General features: G+C 39.8%; 1 protein-coding gene across 8 annotated transcripts in view; it reads right to left on the bottom strand.

Annotated features, from left to right (window-relative positions):
- LOC148333984 (protocadherin Fat 3-like) overlaps positions 1-24,368 on the bottom strand; it is a 178,680-nt gene extending 154,312 nt beyond the window's left edge. For all 8 annotated transcript variants that reach the window (XM_088300252.1, XM_088300255.1, XM_088300256.1 and 5 more), the window contains exon 1: positions 24,243-24,368. The gene's annotated coding sequence lies outside the window, so the exon portion shown is untranslated. The remainder of the gene's footprint in view (positions 1-24,242) is intronic.
- Between the last annotated feature and the right edge of the window lie 1,373 nt (positions 24,369-25,741).

Here is a 25,741-nt window from a genome sequence, read left to right as displayed (position 1 = left end):
CCTCAAAAATTTTGGAAGAAAATTGGCTTGGATTTATCTGAAAAAGATTAACCAAAGTAATGGAAGGACTAAAAGCTTTGAGGAAGAAAGGATCTACGTTGATCCCCAACGTACAAGCTCATCTGTGAAATTAAGTGGAGGTAATGTCAAAGTTTCAGCTTTCAAGGCTTATTCGGGACAGGCTAAATAATCTTCATTGATGATGTAACACAAAATGTCAGCATCGACATGAACTCAGAGGTCAATAGAAATATTTTGCAGAGGAGTGAAGAAATTCACCACAACTTTGGTGACCTCACGTTTGTTGTACTTATTTCAAGCAAAAGATTTGTAACTGTAATTGATTTAAAATATATCTGAATCGTTATTTTGACTCACCTAAAATATAGACATTTTTCATTACAAATGATGCCATCTCTTGAGTTGTCTTTTTAAGAAGAAGAATTATCTTTTAGGAAATGTGACCTTTGCTTTTAACCCTTCATAATAGGGAACACAGCACGCACTGTAGGGAACCCGGGGGACCGTTTAGGCTATCAGTGTCTGCTGGTGTCTGGGGTGGGTGGTCCACTGCTGCATCCTTTCTATGTCTGTCCCTCCATGCCTGACAAAATTAAAAAAAACAAAAAAACTCTTGAACTGGGATCCCCATGACGGCAGGCGGCCAATTTAACCAGTTGGTCACAGCTGCCTTAAACTAAACTGAAACTCATCATTGGTCTGTCAGGAACCTCCTGGGTGCTCCACAGACTCAGTGCCCTTATCATGATAGACAGAAGGAGTAGGCATCTTGTTTGTGAGACCTGACAACCTAAATATACAAATCTAATCTCGATTTCAAGGTTTCCTCGAGGGATGGTAGCCTTGAGTATTTGTTTCACTGTTAAGGCTTTGAGAGTGAAGTGCAGCCAGTACAATCATGAAAATCGACTCCAATTTCTATTATCTCAATATGTTTGCCACTTCACTGTGTACGCCAATGTCATTTCACGTGAATTCCTGCAGAGAAATTGCCAATTTAGCCTATTCACGAGTCTCACTGCTCTCAGTGCGCTGTAGCCTGCCCCACCTCAGCCCCCCCACACAACCTTCCTATGTGCTCAGTATGATGACGGCCTGAGTTTTTACACGGTTTCAATAAATATCTTCAAAACAACACCAGTCAAATCACAAGGTCTGACAGTTCCTTACGCCTTCACTCAATGTAGGCTGTCAAAGCCAATTAGCTGAGACATGACATAGGCTCCTGTGCACCCGCGAACAGAATGCGGACAAGCGATACAGAAATTGGATGAATGGATGGAGAAAAACACGGTGACATATTAACAACATCGTTGAGTAAAACACGGTTTAAGTGATAACGATGACAGATTTTTAGACTACACAAAAAGACAATTCAAAGCTGTATTGTAGAGTGATGCTGGTTAGTAAATAGACTTCAAATTAGACAAATTTCATGATTTTGTGTTTGAGTGGAAGCAGTCCAAATGCGTTAATTGATGATACAATGGAGACAGTATATTAATTGCTAATCCCTCATTAACTTCAGTGACATTTCCATTGTTGAATTTCATTTTCAAGCAATTGTAACCATTTTGGCTCAACTAATTTTTGCTAAACCACTGCTGTAAAGCCACGGCAATTGAACAAAGACAATTCATGGTTTACAATTAGCTATTGTTGGCAGACAAGCTGAGAGAGAGAAAGAAAATGAAGTTTTCCCGCCATGTCGTTCAACTGCCTGTCAGAAGCTGAGAGCTGCATGGTTCAAAGAATGCGTCAATGTGTGCGTGTGTGTGCTGGTGTGGGTGCACCCTGTGCATGGAACATGCCTGCATGCATGCGTCAAATGGATATGTGTAACTGCGCTAAAAAGAGCGAGAGGGAGCAGGAGAAGGGGCAGTGAAATGTTAATGAGGGCAGTCGGATGTGAACAAACAGCTTCCAGCCTGATGAATGCAGTCAGACAAAGACAGAAACGGAGACGGAGAGTGGTAGCTGCTGCAGGAAGAACTTCAGGGGTCAAACACTTAAATTTGAATTTAAATGGATGCCGATGATGACCAAGTGACTTCGGTGCCCTGTTAGTCTGTTGGTGTAGATGTGGGACGTTGTTCATTTTGTGGACATTCATCTTAAATATTTAATATGATGTCTAGGTTCAATTGTTTATTCAAGAATAAAAATATAGTATGTAATGTGTAGTGATAATTTTGGAATGCACAAAACACCTCCTAACATCATCTATACGTTATTTAGATGTGGAACTGTTCAAAAACTACACATTTCAGTTTGTATCTCTGTTTAACACTCAAAGTTTTTGGTTCGGTATATTCTGTCTTATAGTGTAATTGCTTGTATAATTAGCAGTTTGACACATCATTGTGACAGTCTTGTGGGTAAAACCCAATGAGATGCAAGAGTGGAGACATTATTACGCTCAACAAGCTAATTATGTGGGGAAATAAAGATATCTTAATCTGGAGATGGGCATCTTAAATGATGTGGGACCACATTTTATATCATCATATACTGTATATATACATATATGCTGCATAATCTATACATATTTATAACTCACATGCTACTTGGGCGACCCGGTGGCCCGACTGGTTAGCATGATGGCCTCACTCTACGGAGGTCGAGGGTTCGATTCTGGCTCCGGCCTTCCTGTGTGGAGTTTGCATGTTCTCCCCGTGCCTGCGTGGGTTGCCTCCGGGTAATCTGGTTTCCTCCCATATTCCAAAAACATGCATGACAGGTTGATTGGACACGCTAATTGCCCCTAGGTGTGAGTGTGAGTGGTTCTTTATCTATGTGTGCCCTGCGATTGGCTGGCAACCAGTTCAGGGTATACCTCGCCCACTGCCCGAATACAGCTGGAATAGGCTCCAGTGACCCTAGTGAGGAGAAGCGGTACAGATAATGTACTTGGGCTAATTAATTTATTTAAGAATTGCTCAATCTGCTTCTAATTTTGTCGATTATTCGATGAAATACAAATTGAAATTGTAGAAAATGCAGAAAAATAAATGATGATTCATTTACTGGTTTGGTCTGTAACATGTTGGAAATTATGCAAAAATGTTGATCATTGGTTTGATCACAAGGCAAAAGTTTTATTTTGATCCAACACAAGGATTAGCAGTCTGCCTTCATTGAAGACTGCAGAAATCCGAAAATATTTACTGTTGCAAGCTGTAATTTTGAGGATTTGCACAATCAATAAATCAATTAGTGCAAATTCATTATCAATTAATTTGATTAATCGATTAGCTGTCAATTAATTTCACAGATTTCAATCCATTCTCGGATTGGACTGTGCCTGTTGCTTCTTTGTGTCATTAAAGTCTCACTAATACAGAAAGGTCCTGAAGAAAGACACTGCCTGCCACTGGGGCATCCCGTTTCCACAAGTCATTTTGTCAAGTCTGGAGTTTGTTTTTCCAAAATGTCATGATCTATTGACGTTGATGATAACGCCGGCCAAAGTTATTTTGCACACAAACCCAATAGGTGTGCGTGTGTGTGTTATAAAAAATAAAAAGGTTTGGCAACTCAACAAATGTTGACGGATTAAAAATTAATTCTGTAATGCAGACAGGTTTTTTGATTCAGGTCACAGTTAGATCCTGGATTAATAATGGACTCAAGTACTGTACTATGTTTTGATCCTGTTTGGTTGGGTTACCTGAATTTCTTGCTCTGACATAAAAACCTTTGTCATTCACCGAGAGGTTCCTGTATTTGTGCTCATAGCCAAGACGGGACTTTAAGCAGAGATAAGGATTTTAAGCGAGTTTAGAGCTCACCATCCAAGTCAGGCTGCCAGGATTAAGCAGGTGTTTTGACTTTACTGATGTCTGGTCTTTACAGCATTTACAGATAAAATGTTTTTTTTTCTCATGCATATTTGCCTTTACCTGCCATGCCTTTAATAGGAGCCAGGCATAGATAATGAAAAATTCAACTGTCTTTGCCCCAAAAGCACAAAGATGAAAAAATACTATGAATACTGGCTTTGTACAGGTTCTGACTCTTTGACTAATCAGTGTGGATAAGACTTAATTTTCTTCAGTATATTGAATCTCTAATCTGTTTTCATCGAAAATAGGCAAATAGCAAAATTGAATAACTGTAAAAAGAATATCTTCTTATGAATGCTACAGTTTAGTTCAGCCATTGCGTTGGGTTGCAAATTGCTTTTATTTATTTATTTTTAATAGTTAACCTACCTGGCTTGTGTTTGAGGTTGGAGGCTTTATGACAATAGATCTATCAGCTACAGTATAAATAGTGTGACCCCACGCATATTGACGAGCACACCTGAATCGATGCGAGAGTGAAAGTACGTTTTTTAACAGAAAATTACTTTGGTACACGTGAGTCACCTTGTAGATTATTATTTGTATTGACTGTCTGACAAGAAGTATGCCCACACCTGCTCGGTGCCTCTCCACCATGGGTAAGTTCAAATTGGTAGAAAGCCCAACGCCTCTCATGAGGACTGGTACCAGAGCCCAAGCACTCAAGCTCAGGTTTCTACCCTGCCAAAGAGGTTCCATGTCCCTCGAGCCAGCTTCAGTCGCCGGCGATTGGGACACCAAGATCACTAACTTTGGCCACCGCCCAGCTCACATTGCACCCCTTTGGAACCTCTGACAATTGGCGAGCCCATGGGAAGGGGGGCCCATGTTATCCTTCCAGGCTGAGCCCGGCCGAGCTCCATGTGTGCAGGTGCGGCCATCAGGTGCACACCTTCAAGCCCCACTTTCACGCCTGCCTCCAGAGGGGGGCCGCAGTGACCCACGACTGGGCAAGACACAACATATTCCAATGTTTGAAGTCATCATAGGCCTCTTTGAGCTGTGCTTTGTCTGGTCCGTTCATATTCTCAATTAGTGTTACTTTGATTTGGGATGTTTTGTTTTCACTTTATTTTTAATATTCCAGTCTGATACCTCAGCAAAGCAATTAAGAAGAAAAAGACACAGTATATAAGCTATAAACTGTAATATTGGTCTACTGGATGGATATATATATATATATATATATATATATATATATATATATATATATATATATATAAAGAGAGAGAGAGAGCATTTGATTTCCTCCACAGTAAACAATACATTGCTATTCAAAAGTATGTTTCTTAATTAATGGATGATGATGATGATTAATGTATAATGAGTCAATACAGCTGCATAGTTAATGGGTGGGTGCTCGACTCCGCTCATCTACAAACAACGCTGTTGATTAATTGCCTCGTCAAATCCAGCTAGCAAGGCATAAGTTTGCTTGTCACAAAATAATTCACCCTTGTTTGACTTATATAGAAAGGTAAATTGTTTAAATGTGTAATATTTGCAAATCTGTCGCACTTTGAACTCATCGATGATGCTCAGCGAGTTGTTTGGCCACACAGCTTTTGACGTCAGGCTTTGCAGACACAATTTGTGGTATCTTTCGGCTTGCCCGAACTGTCAACCGTGTAAGCAAAATGTTTCCACATCTCACATTTTGTAATGATCTGCAAAAGTTTCCATTTAATTATTTTCATTCTCCCTTTGGTGAACATGCACTCTGGGTGCTAACTCTTTTTGATTTCTAATCACATGATTGGCTCGGGAATTTTTTAATATTGATCGATTAAATATCTGATACCTAGTCGACTAATTATATTCTGTCTTATCTAAATGACAAAGAATAAGTGTTTCAGCTACACCATGCCATTTTTTAATGTAATTCAACATATATATGTAACTGGAAGCTGTTCATCATTCATGTTCAATATTCAATTGTATCAACCATGTCTCTTTCCAGTTTCACCGCGGAACTTAATCATTCAGTCTCGATGCGGACAAAAATGCAAAGCAGGCAACGAGATGATGCTTAAGTGTCTACTTGTTTAAGTGCAAATGTGCCTTTAAGCAAGGCACAGTCCCCAACAACCAGATCAAGTAATGCAGAATTCTTCGTGTTCTTCTTTCACTCTGAATGTCTCTGTATATATGTGATCACCTATAAAGCAGAGAAAAGACTCAATTTCCCCTTTAGGTATTGTAGTACATAAAAAAAACAGTTTTTTTTGAGGGGGGGGATTAGTCAGACTAAGTGGTGAAGCACCAAAATGCCAGATACAAGGGAATGTCCATTTGCCATGAGGAAACAGTCGAGGAAACGTTATTCCAAGGGCAACTGCTGTTAATTCACTTTTGTGATATGCTCGTTTAGTTCGATGAGCAGTTTACATTATTTACATTATTAAATAATTACATTATTTCAAACAGCATCGTACATGCAAAAGGGATAATTGGCCTTCAATGAATAGCCACAACAAATCAAGGCTAGAGGGCAAAGGCTTGCATTTTGCATCAGAAAATATCACCGAACCACCAAACATGTCACATAAAGCATGAATACTAAAACAAGGATTATCTCATCTAAATTTACATACAAAACTGGCTTGTTAGTGTGAAATCTGGGCCTAATTAATTGAACATTGAAATACTTGCATGGGACATACGATAGATTTTCATGCAACAGCTTGTGCAATACACACGCTAGCCGTTTGTTAAAAAATGTCCACGATGGATGACACTACAATCATGTAGAAAGGCATAGAAAAGATTTTACACCAAAAGAGAGGCTACCAGCTGATTTATGAACCACTGTCGCACAGGTTTGGGGTTTGCTCGTGTTTGTACTCGACCATCATTCTTGTTGATCATATTTGTTGTATTAAATATTCAAAGACAAGTTCACAAGGAGGATATTATTTGGGGATAAGATCATGGTCAAACAAAAGAGGAAAAGGAATTCTGTGAGGATTTTTCCTTATGAGGGTAGTTCTTAGGCCTCTTTAGGCATCCCTTTACAAAGTCATGAATTTTTATTTTGCATGAATGGCAACAGATGGATACACCTACATTACATTAGTTACTGACCATCTGTCATCTAATGAAAGAGCATTTAATTGTTCTGTTGTTTTGCTCTGACAGTCACAGATACATTGTTGAAGTAGATAGATGAACAATGTTTTATGTTTAATTAAGTAAAAAAAAAAGTTCCGACAGATTGAGTGAAATTGGTGAAATTCCCCGCAGCCCCCCGGTATCACTCACAGTAGACTTGATCGTCACGGCACGCCTGTTGGAAATCTTTGCTGAAGATGAACAATAACGTGGATACGTAGCACACACACACATTCACACATGCAGTCACGCACACACACGCACATTTACACACATCCCTGCTTTCTGTATTTTTTTTGTCACACCAGTCGGTTAAGTATGCAGGGTTAAGTACAAAAAGGCTTCCTACCAGCAGACCTGGGATCAAAATTGAAGCGTAACAGGTGCAACAACATCATTGCAGTATTTTGCTTCTGATAAAGATGACATCCCAAAACAACAATTAAGCCATGACCAAAATATTGGAAGACAATTAGTCACATCACATCACAATGTCGAGTTGAAGGAAATCGTCAAAGCAATCATGAGAGAAACAGAGAGAGAGAGAGATGGCAGCGCGACTGGTTAGTACGTCTGTCACACGGTGTAGAGGTCGTGGGTTTGAATCCGAGCTCCGGCCTTCCTTTGTGGATTTTGTATATTCTCCCTGTGTCTGTGTGGGTTTCCAAAACCATGCATGGCAGGTTAATTGAACACAAATATGGGGGGTGGTTAAAGTGGTGCGCTATTGAAGGTCTGGCTATAAACGAGAGCCCATGATGGCAGGGATCAGGTGCACAACACGACAAGGACATGCAACAAAATACTAAAAAAGGGGGAAACTAAACAGAGATCACACAAGACACTATACCTCTAAGTGGAGTAACAGTGGGTGCCAGCCAATCGCAGGGCATACAGATGAACAACCATCCGCGCTCACACTCACACCTAGGGACAATTTAGAGTGTTCAATTAACCTACCATTTAACCTACTCTTTGGAATGTGGGAGGAGTACCTGGAGAAAACCAACACAAGCGCAGGGAGAACATGTAAGCTTGTAAGGGAAGGCCAGGGCCGGAATTGAACCCTGCCTCCAAACTGTGAGGCCATCATGCTTACCAGAAATGTAAAGGAATATTTTTAATAGCTATCAGTGAAATTTTCCCCTATTATTTGAGCAACTTGGATGTCCTTTTGAGTTGACGATATTTGATGGCTAAAAACAGGTGGTTCTTGAGGCTCAATTCATATTCCACAAATGAAACATTAATCAGAATACCATATTTGTACGAGCGGTGCAGCATAGAACATATTATCATGAAGAACATTTTTGACTTGACTTGCCCTCTAGGCTTATAGGCCACTCCTCCTGACTGACTTACAACGTAACCAACTACACTTAATTCATGTTCCGTTTCCGGTTCTGTTTAGTTCGTATGATTTTCTATCCAGAGTCCAGATACTTATTAAATTAAAACTTGGATGTTTTGAGCTATGACACTGTTCCAGTCAGACATCTGTGAAAAATGTATTGACCGATCACCCAAGCACTAAATTACGGTGGTAAATGATGATGTTTAAATCTTACGTTAGCTTAGCAATTACAATAACTTCTCAGTCTTTCCTCGTCATTCTTTTGTGAGAACGATACTTGTTAAAAGTGTTTATTATTCGCCGCCATAGAGGCTCTTATTTCTGACTTAATAGAGACTCCGCAACATGTTTATACTCACCAGTTAGCCAGCCGAAGCTTGTTCCAAGCTAGCTGATGGGGGGAAATTGCACCTTAGATTACTCGTGTGTAGGTTATATCAGCGTGTCCAGCCAAGCAAAGTTTTATATCGGAAATATTTAAAAATCTGTAATTCGCAGTTTTGCTATTTAATGTTTTAAGACTACAAATGCTAATTTTCACTTGCAAACTCTGATGCAAAACTGCTTACTTTGAGCCTTGGACAGCAACCACACCACTACCTGCATTTACCAAATATAAAGTATGATTTGAAATTAATGGCGCTCTACTGGTGGATCTTTGGGGTGGTACCAACAACTTGTTTAGACAGCCGGTGTCCTGCTTGATCACATTCAATGTGAAAAGAGAGGACGTCACAGCCTTAAGGCTACAGAATCTCACTGACCGATTGCAGGGCTGCACAGATTTCTGACTCTCATCAAAGTACCCCTCAAAGCTCCAAACAACTAAAATCAACCAGTGAATAAACTGTTTGAATAAAGCACAACGTTTTTTTTAAAAAAACAAAGTATAATTTTTACATGCAATGCCACCCTTCAATTAGTGTGTGAAGCTTGCACAGATAGATATTCTTGTGTTGACTTAACATAAACATATACAAGTGATAAATAATTGCGGTCATGGGAAATATTATGAAAGAGAGCTAAATTAAATAATACATGAATATAAACATGTTATGAGCACCACAGAGAAGGGTAATAATGCTTGTTCATATTTAATGGCAAGGAATAATATGAACACTACTTGGATGTCAAGAAATTGTTCAGCTTTGCCCAATACTCTATCTGCAACCATTGGCCACATTTGTCTTTGTGTATTTGTATTGCCTTTCTTTTGCTTTGTTTTCCTGTCTGCTGCCAGGTCAGCAATGCAAATGACAATATGTTCTCAATTACCTTCCCTGGATAAATAAAGGTGAAATTGAAAAAATATGAATAAATGCACCAATTTATGAAATTGTTGTGTTCAAGAAAAAAAAAAGTCTCCAGCCATCTTGCGGTCTCTCTTGATACGAATAATGTATGGCCCATCACACCACTGACAACCAATTGGTGAACAATTATAGCCAGTGAAAGTGAAAACACAAGGCCTGTGTAATTAGCCCCACCCTTGTTTCATCTCTCAAACACACATGCCTCAAACTAAATCCACACTCTGCTGCTGACTAAGCACTTTCTCTCAACTAGACTGCCTCGGGAAATCTGCGCCCCCTTCACCAATTACTACCTGGTGCACATGTATTGCATTTCGCCTGAGTCTGTGTGAGTGTTATGTACGTGGGTGATGTCATTTATGCACTGAATAACAGACATTCCATACTTTAAGGGCTGGTCAATGTCAGCAAGATCTCAAGACAATATATTAACAATTTGGCACCATTTTCTTCCATTATTGGGTGCCGCATTATGCATTACTTATTAACATTGCGCTTGAGCTGCTCTGCTGATTATCCTGTCTCGTTTAGAACACCATTTATACTGCGGTGCTCCTGCTCGCCAACTGCTTGCCAATTAATTGCCTTAAGGAGAAATACAAGGAATTTTTTCATCGTTCCCAAGTGTCTTAATAAAAAGATCTCCAAGAGTCTTCCATCAAAATATACAGAGGATAGAGAATTACAACGCAGGTAATAACCACTTGTTCCACTGGTTGAAATAACTTGGTTTTGAGTGAGTAGTGCAGGGGTCCCACTTTGCAAATGCAGAGGATGGCTTTCATTAGATAATTAGCGGTGGCAAAGCAAGGGCATATCACAAGGCGAGCAGCAACAATGCGACCAACTTTGTCACTATAATGCAAAGTGCACAATAATGCGTGAGTTTCAACATAGCAGCTTTATTCATGCCAGGCCACAAAAGCGAAAATAAGGGGCTCTTTCTCCTGACAAAAAAAAACTAATTAATCACAGAAGAAATTCAGTAATTAATTTGCGATTAATCAAACAAACTATCTGGTATTGGAAGTTGGCTGTAATGGACAGCTCGCTGTGCTCAAATACCGGCGGGTTTATATTGTCCTACATGGTTTCTCCACACTAACAGCACAGGACACCAAGTGTTTTTTCTTTTTTCTTGGCATGGAAGGTACATTTGACGTCGACTGGCTATATGTGGCTTCCAGTTCCAAATTACTATTTTGAATGATTGTGCTGACCTCCACCAGAGTCGCCTCTGTGAACACAGCAATTCAGAATTTTTTCAGAACCAACCCAGGATTTTTTCATATGTGAATATAAATCTGATATGTATTCACTGCGATTGCAGAATGGACACTAAGGTCGCACTGACAAGTCATCATACCAAATATGAGATGTGCGAGCAGACTAGACTACTCCCGATCGTCCTTGCATCTGCAAATTTGTGAAGAGTAACCGTAATTTCATATTTTAACTTAAATTACTCGCACTCTAAACTTGAAGCATAAAGAGATGTTCATTTGTGATGAGCATCAACTACATTTACATTTATTCAATAACCCTTTAAAAACGTGAATATTAACAATATTCTGATAGTGGAAGGCCATGTAAGCACCCGCAAAGATCACAATTTGTTCATATTTTGTTTTACAAAAAGTCATGCTTACTAAACCTTTGTGTTGACCAATCCCTGCAACGGGAAATCCTGTGATCTCGATGATTGGCACTAATGGCGTTGGCTGATAGTTGTTGCTTTTGCAATGAAAATATGCGGATAATAACAATAATGGTAATGCCTTTTTGTCTTAAATAATATAATGTTCTTTTTTTTTTTTACGTGTTGTAAACAGTGCACAGCCAACTCCAAACAGCTAAACCAACGAAGACATGCGCACACGCACTCATGTGCAGTTGGTCAACGCAAATGCGTGCATAGCAACTCAAGGCAGTATTAGTTCACGACACTTCCACTGAATGAAGGTTAATGTACCTATCAATGATACAGCGCAAATAAGCATTTACAGTGCACTGCCGGAGGAGCATGTTTGCACATTATATCACATTACAATGTACACAACAGCACTTAATTGTGTTTTTTTTTATATGTTTAAAAAATAATCAATATTGACTGATATGATACATTTACCGGTGTATTGTGAAAGGTTTTACGTTTGAAAAAAAAAATTGAGGTCTCACCAGTCTTTAATCTCACCAGTTTGACTATTTCTAGTTGTGTTGACCATATTGAATTTTAAGTATTATGTATGTTACAATAAAATGAGTAAAATTCATCCTTTTTTCTCTGGGTCCTTATTTGAATAGAAAAACATTTTTGATTGTAGCCTAACCTTGCTGACTTTGGGGAGGGATACACAGTTAATTGGTCGTATGAAATTATGCATAAAGGTATTTATTGTTGAAAATCACCATGTTGACCTGGAAATTGAATTTTCACCTGTAAGAAAGCTCCCAAGCATTTTGATTGGTTATCATTTGTTACATTGCCACATTATGCAACTGCAATTCATATTTTGAATTACCACAAAAGTCCAGTGGACTTCTTGTGACAGAACCCCACACAAAGCACGTGTTGAGTGAAGTTTGATCGCATCGCTCAGTGTGCGGGGGCCCTGAGGATGCTTGGTCGTGAAGCGAAGCATGTAAAAATTACACATTTCTATTATTCATGCCCCACGCAAATTATTACTTTGTATTTTTTACTGAGTGAATCATTAAGTGATTTACACTAAAATCTGGTCCGAGTACAATGGCCATCTAAATGCCCTAACTGCATATAGTATTGGTGATGAATTGCATAAAACAGTAATTAGATTTGCAAAGAGATATTGTCAGAGAACCACTGTGGCTGAGATAGGAAAGATTGCTGAAGGCAACAATTTTCTGCTTTTGTTCTGAAGTAACGTCAAAGGGTGTAAAGAGTTTACATCCTAGTTCATTGCTGAATCACTTTCCCATCTCACCTAACAAGCTATTGATTCTCAAAATGCCACCCAGCTGCACTTTAAAAACATTTTTCCATTTTCTGTCAACAACACATCTTGCAAGAATATCTAAGACAAAAATACATCGGCCACAGTGGACAAATGTCAATTTGTTAACATCTGAACCAGAGCTTGATAGTAAGGTCAGTGCTGACAATAAGCTCAATTGTCAAAAGAAACAATGTGAAGTAAAAACATAAAGAATAGGTTAAAAAATTGTTGGTACCAAAATATAGACCAATCAGACAGATTAAATCTGTATGTCAATAGCACTTAATAAAAAGAACCGAAGGCCAAAATATAGTAGTTTCATTTGCTGTAAATTTGATGGGTGATGAATGTCAAATGTCAACTCGCAAGTGTTTGAGCCGATTTCTTTCGGACATTCTTGTCTTGTCATGGATATATATATATATATATATATATATATATATATATATATATATAAGGTGTGAAATGCTGCTAGACAAGGCAGAGATGTGTGGTAGGTTGATTGGACACTCTAAAGTACCCTTAGGTATGAGTTTGAGCGCAGATGGTTGCTTGTCTATGTGCCCTGCGATTGGCTGGCAAACAGTTCAGGGTGTCCCCGCTTACTGCCCGAAGATAGCTGGGATAGGCTCCAGCACCCTTCGCGACCCTTGGGAGGAGAAGCGGTATAGATAATGGATGGATGGATGGATCTCTGTACAGAATAGTTCTATATTGGAAACAGCTAAGATCCTGAACCCTGAAGCTCAGTGGCCTTTGGTAGAGTTTATACGGTTGAAGGCGATAGCCCAGGTGGGCAAGAAAACATTTTTTCATACATAAATAATGTATATTGCTCAGAGCCACTTTCCGTCATTCCATAGGCCGAGTTTTTAAATAATAACAATGATATACAGTTCTACAAGCAAAGGACTGATTTGCCAACATCCACCTATTATCACGACCCATCTGCTCTTGTGTCACGGGGTGCCAGTGTGCACATTGCAACATACATTTACGTACGATCTCACTAGATGGTGAATGTTAGCACAAATGAATTCAAAGGATGTTGCAATTAAAAGAGCTATATTGAAACAAGTAACACCCAATGACAGCAACAGAAAACAGATCAAAATGTGTCACATGGACTGCCCAACCTCCAATGCTCATTACAATGCATAAGCAGGCCACCACCTACTCATGTTTTGCCCGTTCATGACTTGCGGCATGATTTTCAGCTCAATTAGGCGCACCTCCAGGCCAGTTATATGATCCCGTCACTGCAACCACATTGTGTGCACATGCACTATCAGTTCACAAAACCTAATAATACCTTCTGTCCACTTTGCAATATTGAGGGAAAATCTAATGTAGGACCAGTTTGTTGATATTTATGTTGAGAAGAGGAGTTCTCCAAATGTGGTATTTTAAATTTTATTCTCCAGTAATAGTAGCGGAAGTACAATGTTCCACAAATAACAACCAACCTTTTTCAGCAGTTTCAAAGTGGGAATGTTGAAATTATAGTTTCGGCACACTGGCAAAAACTTATTTTTGCAAATTTTGGAAATGAAAATGGGACAATTGGCATTGTATTGCCTAAAACCTATAAGGTTATTGGTGGTGTGCATGATTAAATATAATGCCGTTTGATGAATTTATGTGCTGATAAGAGATAATGGTCCATAATGGTCCTCTTTAACAGCATACTGTATGTCTAATTAATTGGAACCTGATAACAATCACAGCTCCAGTTCCTGAATTGGCCCATGGTCAAGTACAATAAATGCCGCTGGGGTAAAGTGTATACAGTAGGCAGCTGGAAACAGTAGAACACAAATTGAAACAACAAAGAGTAATCAAAGGCCTATCTTCACACAGTAAAGACAATTTTATTACTGCGCCAACATTAAGAAAATGCATGGGGAGTGTAATTTTGTGGAGTAAAAGTGTGGAGCATGATTTGTAGCATGATAAAGGTTACAACCAAATGTCTACACTACAAGATACTGACAGTATGCCACTTAGCGGAGAAGGTTTGTGATTGTTTGCGGCACAGTCTGAATGCTGTTTTTTGTGCCTGAAAAAAAAGAGTTATTTCGATTTTTATTATTACAGCCCGGCTACTGGTAGGTTAATTTTTTTGTTGGGTGTTTCTGTTAATGGCTAGTGGCAAATGAGTCATGTTGTGTTACTTTGAGTTGTGAGATTTCCGAGTTCATAAACGTAAAACTCGGGGTGTGGTCATGAGTTAGCACTTGTGCTCTCGCTGTTTTAATGTAAAGCAAGGGTATATAAAAAGTGTATTTTGTTTTTTAACAAACGTGAGTACCGCTATAATCTACAAAAGACATTAGAATGTTAGCGTACCAAAACAGGACATCGAGGTGTGTGTGCTAACCACACCTAACTTCCAGACACGACTCCCCTGTCAGAAATTCAATCTGGCATCAGCCGTAACGTGCTTCCTTTTGAAGGTGCTCGTTTATCACCGCCATGCTGCTATGAATATGCCAATATTTAACATTTTCAGGTGAATGTTTTCATTTATTTGTTTCTTTAGTTCTATCTATTATAAATGTATTTATTAGATTATTAATTTAATGATCTGCTGTTACCCACCGCCTATTTACCCTGGGAGGGGATTAACAGGACTTTTTTTTCCTCACTTAAGGAGGACAAGATCCAAGATGGCCCATCATTCTCTAACAAGCTCAGTTCATATATTTTTTGGATCAGGAAACTGAAATTTGTAATATTTTTTTTATCCATTAATTTTGGAGAAATTAGGAAATAAGTAAACTTGAAAGACATCTACTTTGAATGAGGAATATGGCCATACTCCCCTCCGCTCTCCCCAGGGTACAGCAAGAGTCATGAAAGGGACCAACTACAAACTCTTCATTGGAAATTATTGTAATTTCATTCCTTATAACGTCCAAAAACCGTGACTAATTGCCATCAAAATTCATGCGGACACCCCTACCTCTGACCACTTCAACATATCAAAAGGTTTAACCTCTCAGTGGCTGCATTTTCCGAGAGGGAGGAACTGTGGAAGTGAGCAGAGGTAAATAGATCATGCTGTTAGAAAGTGGCACACTGCTTCTTTGCTGATCATGGTGAGGACGCACAGCATAAAAGCACCAATCGGGATATTAACACGGACTGAAGTGGTCATGAGTAGACATGCACTTATATTTGGATGAGGATTGTCCCCAATTTTTTGACTGTAGACGTAACTACAACAATTCTTTGCAACGTGACAGCTCTGTGCTAGGTGTACACCACTCAATGTAACGTTCCAATGCAGCCACACTAAGCTGTCGAGTTGGTCGGCCTCCTCGCTGGAACTTTTTGTTTGCTTAACATTGTCGCTTCGGAAGCAGGCCAGACTAAAAGCACATGCCTCTCCGCGATGCGCACCGTGCAACCACCTCCAGGGTTCTTCGATGAGGAGTTTATCAGAAATCGACACCAACTCGCACCGCGACGCTGATAGCTTCATGATTTGACTGAAAGTGGTTGTGGATGCAAACGTGCATGATTAGCAACAGCCAGGCATCCCCGGCACCACCAGTAAGAATCTAATTTTGTTGTGCTCACACTATCTGTTTAGCAACCAAAAGCCTTTCTTACCCGTGGGGGTGGGAGATGTAAACATCGATGCTAGACTACCTCCTCACACTAAACAAAAGATTAGCGTAGCTAAATATCCGAAATATAACCTGTCGGGGTTTTTGTGCACATTCTTGCTTTTGTCCGCGTCAGCCTGTGTAAGTGGGGAATCGATCAGTATGGTATATTTGATTTTGCGGAGGTGATAACTAGCTCATGTCAATAAATCCAAACTATTACACGGAATTCTTTCATACTTTCACAGGTTGAAGTCAACAAGAGTAGTAAAGTGCATTTGCATTTTGGTGGCAGTTTTAGATAACAGAACTGACCATTTGAGCAATATCAGCTCACTTGCCTCCCTGCTGTGACGTAGACGCTGAAATCGGAAAAACAAAACAAGGCAAGCTCCAAAAGGGGGGGCCTCAATTTGTCTTAAATCTCATCGCAAACAAAAAACTTACATCACTACAGAGTCTTTAAAGGGGTAGCATTGTAGTTCTGATATCATTTTTACATGCAAACCTATTATATAAGAGCCAATGTTAATGTAATTGTATTGCATATGGCTTTCAATATGTCAAACAGAAAATATGTGGTAGAGTCTGAAAGTTGAATGGAAACAATCTTTCAGCTCCATCTGTTGCAAAATGCGCTACAAAATTGTATTGTATTGTATTTTCTTTTTTAAAAACAACAACATAATCTCCTGATTGTGATGTCATCTGCTGCAAAGGCAGGTGCAAGGTACGCATACAAAATATACAGTCAACGTAAACATGTAATATGGATGGCTGGAGGGTTGGAGTTCTATATGTGTGGATTACTTGTGTCAATACAGAGCCAGCAGTAAAATGATGAAAGGATCGCTGACTGCTGACCAAAGCACATTACATATTATATGTTAAACAGATGTATTTATATACTAAATTATGTGTTGGGATCATATAAGTAGTTATAGGAATGGCCTTCTTTTCTGAAACGCTGTTGCATTCTTACTCAACTAATTCTCCCACATCATATGGTTGTTCGGTTGAAATTGTATCTATTAGTGACAATGATTGATAAGCAAACCAGAAGTCATGTTTGCGTTTGAATACGTCTCCACACATGGTACTAGCATGAGAGAACAAAGACCTTTCTCAATATCGCATCACTGCCACCAGCATGGACTGTCTGGTAGTGTAGGTTCGATCATACGGCATAGCCAGACAGTTCACAAAATTCTGCGCCTCACAACATACAAAGAGCTTCTATGAGTCTCATTGTCAGCACCGCTCCGTCAGATCAAATCAGTCTTGCTCTGAGTTAACCTTTTGTCATTGAGGCTATTTAAACACAGACTTTGTCAAACCATTCTGTCGTATCCTAAAGTCCGAGATACATTTTTGATATCTATCCAAATTAATTATTCAATGTCATTAGTTGGTCATTAATTGGTAAAAGTCATTAGTTATAGTTACTAGTTGCTTTTCGAAAGTTTCGAAAGTTATTGAATACTTACTTCAGGAGTATTATCAGTTAAAATAATTATTATGCTACCTTTTGGGGAAAAAATCAAATGCGCAAAAGAATTACAGGTTTCACAGGCCTTTTACATCCAGCAGAAAAGCATAGACAGGTATTTACTTTTCTATTTATTTTATTAACTAAGAGTAAAACACGCACACATACTTCATATGGACAGTTAGGACTGTCGCGAAGATCATTGGTTCCCTCCTACACACTCTTGAGGACTTGCAGACAGCAAGAACAAAAAGTCAAGGACAGGGGAAATTCTCTCGGATCCTTCGCATCCGGGTCACCACCTCTTCCAGCCCCTTTCATCAAGTAGGCACTATAAATTTATGAGCACTAAAATCAGCAGACAGTCCAATAGCTTCTTCATCCTTGCTATTAGCTCGCTAAACAGTTGACTCAACATTTTAACACATTTCTGTGTGGCGGTATTACCGAATTCTCTCTCTACATATTTTTAGGATAACTGTTGATGATCACCATTTTACACCACTGGATGCCTTAAAGAGCTCTACGAGTCTCTGCATCATTCACACAATCGCCATTGCGTCATATTTATTACACGACTCATCACTTAATTTTGCTTGACGAATCTCTGCATCATTTGCACATCTCTCGTAGTTGACTTCTACAGCACTAATGATATCCGTAACTAAGGCTGCACCTATTGGATATTTTGCTATTTGGATAGCCTACTGAAAATGCTGTCAAATAATCGGGTATACATATATATATATATATATAGATATAGATATCTATATATATATACAGTGAAACCCCGGTTATTGCGGTTAATGGGGACCGAGACCACCCGCGAAAACTGAAAATCCGCGAAGTAGCGGCGCCCCTTCAAAAATGCTTAAAAAAAACCTATACAGGTATACAGTATACCCCCCGGTATACAGTACACCTTATAGAATACGGGTAGAGAGAGAGAGAGTGAAATTCATGTTATAACAAAAAAAAACAAATTATTATTAAAACTTATTATTTTTTTATTCCCCAGCCATTATTTTTGTATTTATTCAATTACTTCTTTTTGTATTTATTTAATTACTTCGACTTTTACCTGCTGGTACGCCGTCCGGTGAGCCCTGTGAAATGAAAGGTGGCATTCTTCATTTATTTATTTATTCATTCATAACTGACAGCCTCGCGCTCCGCTCGTGCCCGGGCGGAAGAGGTGCTCCTCTCCGGCTTAATTGTCACGCACGCCGGACCTGCTCCCCCGAAGCGTGTCTCCGTTCGGTTGAACTCGGTTTTATTTCGCCCCGCTCGTGCCCCGGGCGGAAGGTGCTCCTATTCGGCTTAACTGTGACGGACGCCCGCCCTCCTCCCCCGGAGCTTCCATTCTGTTAAACTTAGGGGCCGCTTGGCACCGCCCGTGCCCGGGGAAGGTGCTCCTCTTCGGCTTAACTGTGACGCGAGCATGCCCTCCGCCTCCGGAGCTTCCATTCGGTTAAACTTAGGGGCCGCTTGACACCGCCCGTGCCCGGGGAAGGTGCTCCTATTCGGCGTAACTGTCACGCACGCCGGCCGGAGCTCTGGTAAAGTCCGAACCGCGCGAAACGTCGCCCCCGATCGTGCCGCTCGGCGAAACTACAATGCCCCCGCGGAACGGAGCGAATGGAGAACCCCGATCGTGCCCGGGCAAAAAAGTTTTTAATTTTTGAATATTTTTTTTAGACCCGCGAAGCACTGAACCCGCATAAGGTGAACCGCGAAGTAGCGGGGTTTCACTGTATATATATATATATATATATATATATATATATATTTTTTTTTTTTTTTTATTCTTTTATTTTGCTCACTTAAAGATGCACAAGACAAAAAAGCACATTTGCAGCGTGTTACTGTCATGTACTGTACAGCAGGAACAATTATTGTTATACAATTATTATATATATATATATATACAAATGAAATTCGTTTTCAAAATCTTTCAGCCCTACTTTTAGGATTTTTGAAATGTGGCTGAATGCTATCAGCATATTCGAGCCATTTAACAAATGCTAATGACTCTCAATGAATATTGGTTTTAGTCATTGATGGCAAACCTGATACAGCATATTGCCATTGTCCTCCACCAAATGTACAGCAGACAGCGTTTACGGCAGAGAAGCAGGCTCATTGTGCGGCAAGACAGTCTCACAAAAGAGGCAAAAATGGTCCATCCACATATGAAAATGACAAAGACGGGCAATACTGCTGAACTGCCACGGCCACTATTCAACAGCATTCCAGCAGTTGTTGAGAACAATAGTGGGACCTTCCACACAAACACACACTTACTCGCACTATCCAACCGCTCCAACACAAGGGAAGGAGCACCATTCACCAACACATAACAGGCACCCCCCAGCTTGTATGGAGAAGGGAACCAAAGAAATCCCCCAACTCACTCTCTCTCCTACACACTCAGTGAGGGAGGGGGGCTTTCAGAGTGCTGGCATTTGGCACGAACAGACGCTCACAAAGCCCTCGGGACCCCGGAGATGAAGGAGAAGTGTGGGGGGAGGGGGGAGAGGCACTGAGAGGAGGGGTTGCAGTAATGCCATTTCCAAGCAGGCAGCCTGTGGAGCGAGGCGCTCGGGGAGAATGAGAACAAAACGAACAGAGGGATGGCCTCCCTCGCCTCCTCCTCTTCCTCCTCCATGTGGAGGTCAGCGTGTTTGGCAGAGAGGTCAGCCACTGCAGCAGGGGACGCACACCACCCCTCTTCAAAATCTGCATGTACTGTACATCTGCAGGGATCATTACGACACAAGACTAAATCTAAGCAGTTCACCAGAAGGAAATGACAGACATCTCGGCAATATACAGACATATATTGCTCACTTGGTCACATAATGCCATGTCTGTGAAATAAATTGCGATAACACTTAACTCGACATCAGGGGAAGTCTTTAGGCTTGACTGAAGAAAATGGATGGATGTTAAGCGCAAGGGAAAGCATTGACAAGTCCACTAGTTTATAGAAGTGTCCAGCTGATTATTCGTCCGGCTCATATCAATTCTTTTCAAACCGGACGATTATTTTATTCGATTATTTATTGATTTTTTTTTTTTTTTGCTGATTTTTCCTTCTTAAACTAATTTTAAAGGACAAAGTGTTATAAAACAGTCTAATGTTCTGCCTAATTCATGTTTTTTTTAAATTACTCGAGCAATTAGTTGGATTCACATATTTAAACTTAACCATGACAGAGTAGTTTGGAAAAGTGATATTCTGCACGTTACATGCATATACTGTACTTATCATATAATTGATAAAAGTAACACATTTTCTGCTTTCGAATGAAACTATTTAACAGTTTAACAATTCGCATGGGCTACACTGCACAATCAAAAATCTGATATTACTTAAAACTGCTGGAGAACCACACCCCGGCTAATATTTCAAGGCATGATGCGGCATTGGGCAATGCTATAGAGAGGAATGAAGCTGACAAAAAAGTAATTTTAACTTGCCATTTGTACAAGCATAGAGATGCTCATCCAACAAGCCATCGAGTTTCCTTACCACAAAACCAGTTCAGAGTCACAGGTAGATTGTTGAACGAGACACAAATAAATGCAAGTGAGTTCATTATATAATTTTTGACAATTTGTCAATGGAAGAAGGCTCATTATGTTTGTAAATGAATGAACCTGAACACAAAGAGCAGCCACAATATTGTGATAGTATGAAGTAGTATAGTTTGATACCATTGAAAACTACAGCCACAATAATAATCAAAAATATTTTAATAAGTTGCTGATAATGTCAGTCAAAAGTGATTATTATTACATTTTAAAGGGAGAATATAATCTCATATAATAACTTGTGCAAATATGGTGCAAAGTAAGTAATTGATTTTGACTGATGAGTTGATAATACAGCTGGCGCAGGAGTTCCAACTACGCTGTCAGAAAAATTCAGCTAATTATGTCAGTTCATTTGTGGTTTATTCCAATATTAAATGTATTTATTTTGCGTGAAAAGACAGTTATTTGAATTCTATGGTTTGTTTACACCAACACACTGGATGCTGGTTAAAAATGCTGACAAACACACACCAAAAATAATATTTTTTAAGAGCTGCCCCTAACCAGATTGAATTTTCAATACTGTAGCCGCAACAAGCACATTTGACCCATTAGTACAGTAACCCAACCCACACGAATGAATTCTGCAATCCAACCCGAAACCACAAATAAGTACTTTTCCTGATTTCATGAAGCTGTTGTAAAGAAAAAATACATCTGTTGCTGCTTTCATGATAACATATGCTTTTATTTCACCAAACTCATCTATTTTGCATCTAGAGGCCTCTATGATGCGCTCAAATTCACGATGTGGCGACTGAAACACTTTCTAGGTAGTGCACGTACAACCAGCCCAAGTCTCCTCGCTTACAAAAAAAATCTTTATTATAAATAAGTAATAGTGCTTGGAGTAAAAAAAAATCACGAGTGCATGCGCTGCTGGCTGGATCCCATTTACAAGTTGTTCTTGAATGAGAGTCGCAGCCGAGGCTTGCTCATCCGTCATCTGGCCCAATGGTCGTTGCCCTGCCTCGAACGTGGCAGCTTGAGTAGGATGCTGAAGACTTACGATGAACAAGTTGCGCCTTTTACTTTGTGGACTTTAATCGTGTGGACTTAATCAACATAAAATTGCAGTACATTGACTAATTCTCGCAACTTTTCATCTCACTTTCAACATCCCGGACGAGACAAGTGCGATCAGAGGATATCTCCGTAGATTGTTGTTGGGACTGTCAAGTGCCATAAGAAATGTAAACAAAAGCCAAAACGAGCTATGGCTAGGCCAAGCGAAACGCAAAATAGCCAAATAGAAAATGCCCTTTTACTTTGGAACACAATGATCATTATTTTTAGTTTTTGATGTTCCAGACCAAACAAGTAACTGAATCATAATTGATTTTCGTGCATTTTCAACACTGTCCATTTAAAACAATGACAGTCATATTTTTTTAAATAAGATTATTCAATAAATAGAGAAAATAATTGAAAGCCTAATCTGCTATTAAACTAATCTTTAGTTTATCTCTTTCCCCAATAAAGTGGGTGCTAAAAAAACATAAGCATTGTGTCCGCACATTTCACAGAACAAAATATAAAAGTGTCTACTTAATAAATGTGTACTGTATTCTATTTAAACCAGTCCAAGCGGTCTATCAGATATGACTGCATTATGTTATATCCAACACTTCTGTGTGCATTTCCCAATATGTCAAACAGGAATAAACTAAATCTTCCAAGAAGATCAAATGTGGTTAAAAATTAATTTGGCAGAATGATAAACACCTGCAGGCTGTATTCTTGTTACGTGCTAGAAATATTATGTAGGCTAGAGCAAGGACGCAAGGCTACCGTGAGCCGGGCTGATCTACAGCTCAGCCTGTGCAAAGCTGTTGAAAGCAAGAGCGGTGATAAAGGAGGTGCAAGGATAAGAGGTGATAGGGTGGAAGAGGAGGAGGTGATAGGGACCCAAATGAGGAGGAGCTGTAAACACAGGCCCACCGAGCAGCAATACAGCTGTGCAGTTGTTTGGCTGCCTGCCAACTGAAAGGTGAGAAGATGACACACAACACACCAAGCAGCAGACGTGTATACGTAGGTATGGTTGTGTGCATGCGTGTGCGTACACATGTGATGTATGTTGTAATCAGAGAAGCCAGGCTATAAACTAAAATAACAGCTTTGGTCACATTAGAAATTGGTCTCACGCATCCTGATGGCTTTTGCAGAAGCCAGACTGTAAATATTCTCGACCCCGCCAGAGCAGCCCTCTAATGACTGGTGGTAACCTTCATGATGGAGATCCATGGGACATTTCAGACCAGCCCCAGTTGTTGCTTCCATATGCTTGTCTGCAGCTACATGCAATCTTGCAGGAATCACTGTAACAAAGAGTTCCCCCTCTATTTGAAGGTTGACTTTAGAAATTAATTGACATCAAGGCACCGGATGTGTCCGTATTCCATGACGTTTTTTTTTTAAGCAAATGATTTGGAGTCGTGTATTCAGCATACACCTGCCTCTGTGGAATACTCAATCGGAGAGCTCCTACACGCGTGGTTACAGTTTTTAACATTTCACACGGCCTAAGTGATTGGTGATTAAAAAACAAAAACCACAAGGACGTAGTCCGGAAGGCGCTAGCGAAGCCCAGACTCGGACAGTCCCACGCGACTGAGACTGAAGCTTCATGCCCAGCTCGCCAATCATCAGCAATCACCTCTCATCTGCTCTTCCACCACCCTGCATGTTATTCAGAACACATTCTGCTGCAGGACTTCATTTACAGTATTAGGGGTGCATCATGCTCTTGGTCAATCTTCGTATCCAGCACATAGGTATTCATTTGAAAAGAAATCGCATCACTGCTTCCAGAAATCCGCGTTGCTCCTCATTCATGCTCACTGCACGTTTGCATGCATGTTTCGAACTTCGCGTGTATCGTGTAAGGAATAAACGCGGCAAAATCCGCGGGACTCACCTGTACATGTTGCGGAATCTCCTGCTGGAAAAGTCCGTCTTACTTATGTAAATAGCATCCACACCGGTCCAACTGGAATGCAAAGCGACTGCTCACCGAGTGGCTGCTCCGTTGCGAGCGTTCTCCTCTGCTGCTTCAGCGCGCTCATGACGGAGCCGTGTCACGCGCACAAGTGCGCGGGCACAGCACAGCCTGCCGGAGAAAAAACATACTGGATTTACTTTTTCAATTCGAAACCAAATAGTTCATTGAACCTGTCCCATTGTAAACCTTTAACCTATATCTTATTTATTTTCAACAAAACAATTCTCAAGCTTCCCATGATGAAAACAAGACGTAGACTAAAATGCATCGTTAATTGAATGTGCCAAAAAATAGAAATCAATCAGAAAATTAACTGAATGCGGTTGAACGACAAGATGCCTCAATATAGTTCTATGTTAGATTATAATTCCAGAACCTGAATTTAGAGTGGAAAATATAGGAAATATAATTTCCATCTGCGCTGAGTTCAGATGGCCCTAAAGAGTAAATATTGTCATTTGATCAGCAAATTCCTAATGCTGGGTGATGTGAGAATGTGAGAGGTTGGTTTCTCAGTCACAATGATTCTTTTTTTCTTGTGAATAAAAAGTGGCACTGCTTTCGCCCATGCAAGATCCGCTGTGGGCTCGTGTTCAACATATTGACAGACGTTGCCATCAGCAGGCCTTAGCGATATGTCTCATAAATCTGAACTCACAAGACATTGTTGTCAAGGACTCCATCCAATACAGGAGTTATCCCCCCTGCCTTCCTTTTATTGTCCCCTTCAATCACTTGAACAAAAGGGACAGCACATACTTGGTGCAATTTATTTTTCATGATCATTATCCCAAGCAACCTATTCCAATAAGGATTTATGTATGCTCAACCAGTAATGTTGATCTTTAAATAGCTTTGGAAAAGGGAAGTGACCTTTGAATCTGATTTCGTCTCCACAATCATTATTTTCAGCAAATGGTGCAGAAAGCCGTCTTTTATTTCCATGTCATGTTTGACATAGCTGGTTGTGTGCCAACTGAGGCCTGAGCAACCAACCAAAAATAAAGTTCAATCTTATTTGGAATGACAAGTGCACCGATGTCTGGCCATTTCAATTAGTGAGATTTTAACATTTGTTTCATATTTCCCTTTTTACCATCACCATCAAGTAATTGATTAGTCACACATATATATATATATATATATATATATATATATATATATATATATAAATAGATAAAGATAAAGATGTCCTTTATTAGTCCCACAATGGGGAAATTTGAATTTTTTTTAATTATAGCTGTTTAAACCAAAAGAATGTGTATAAAATTTGTGTTTGTTCTGTATACACTCACGATGACTGCAATGTATACACAAGCATCAAGGTCACACGTCCCATAACTGATTACATGACCAACACACAGAGACAGCCAGCCATTATTACTCACATTCTTGGCTCTAATTAAGTCTTCAGT

This window comes from Idiotropiscis lumnitzeri, chromosome 7 (assembly GCF_059441095.1).
Source record: "Idiotropiscis lumnitzeri isolate Australia: NSW breed Sydney's pygmy pipehorse chromosome 7, RoL_Ilum_1.0, whole genome shotgun sequence".
In the NCBI taxonomy this organism is placed as follows: domain Eukaryota; kingdom Metazoa; phylum Chordata; class Actinopteri; order Syngnathiformes; family Syngnathidae; genus Idiotropiscis; species Idiotropiscis lumnitzeri.
The sequence above is the reverse complement of the archived record's forward strand: the minus strand, read 5'-3'. Positions and strand labels throughout refer to the sequence as shown.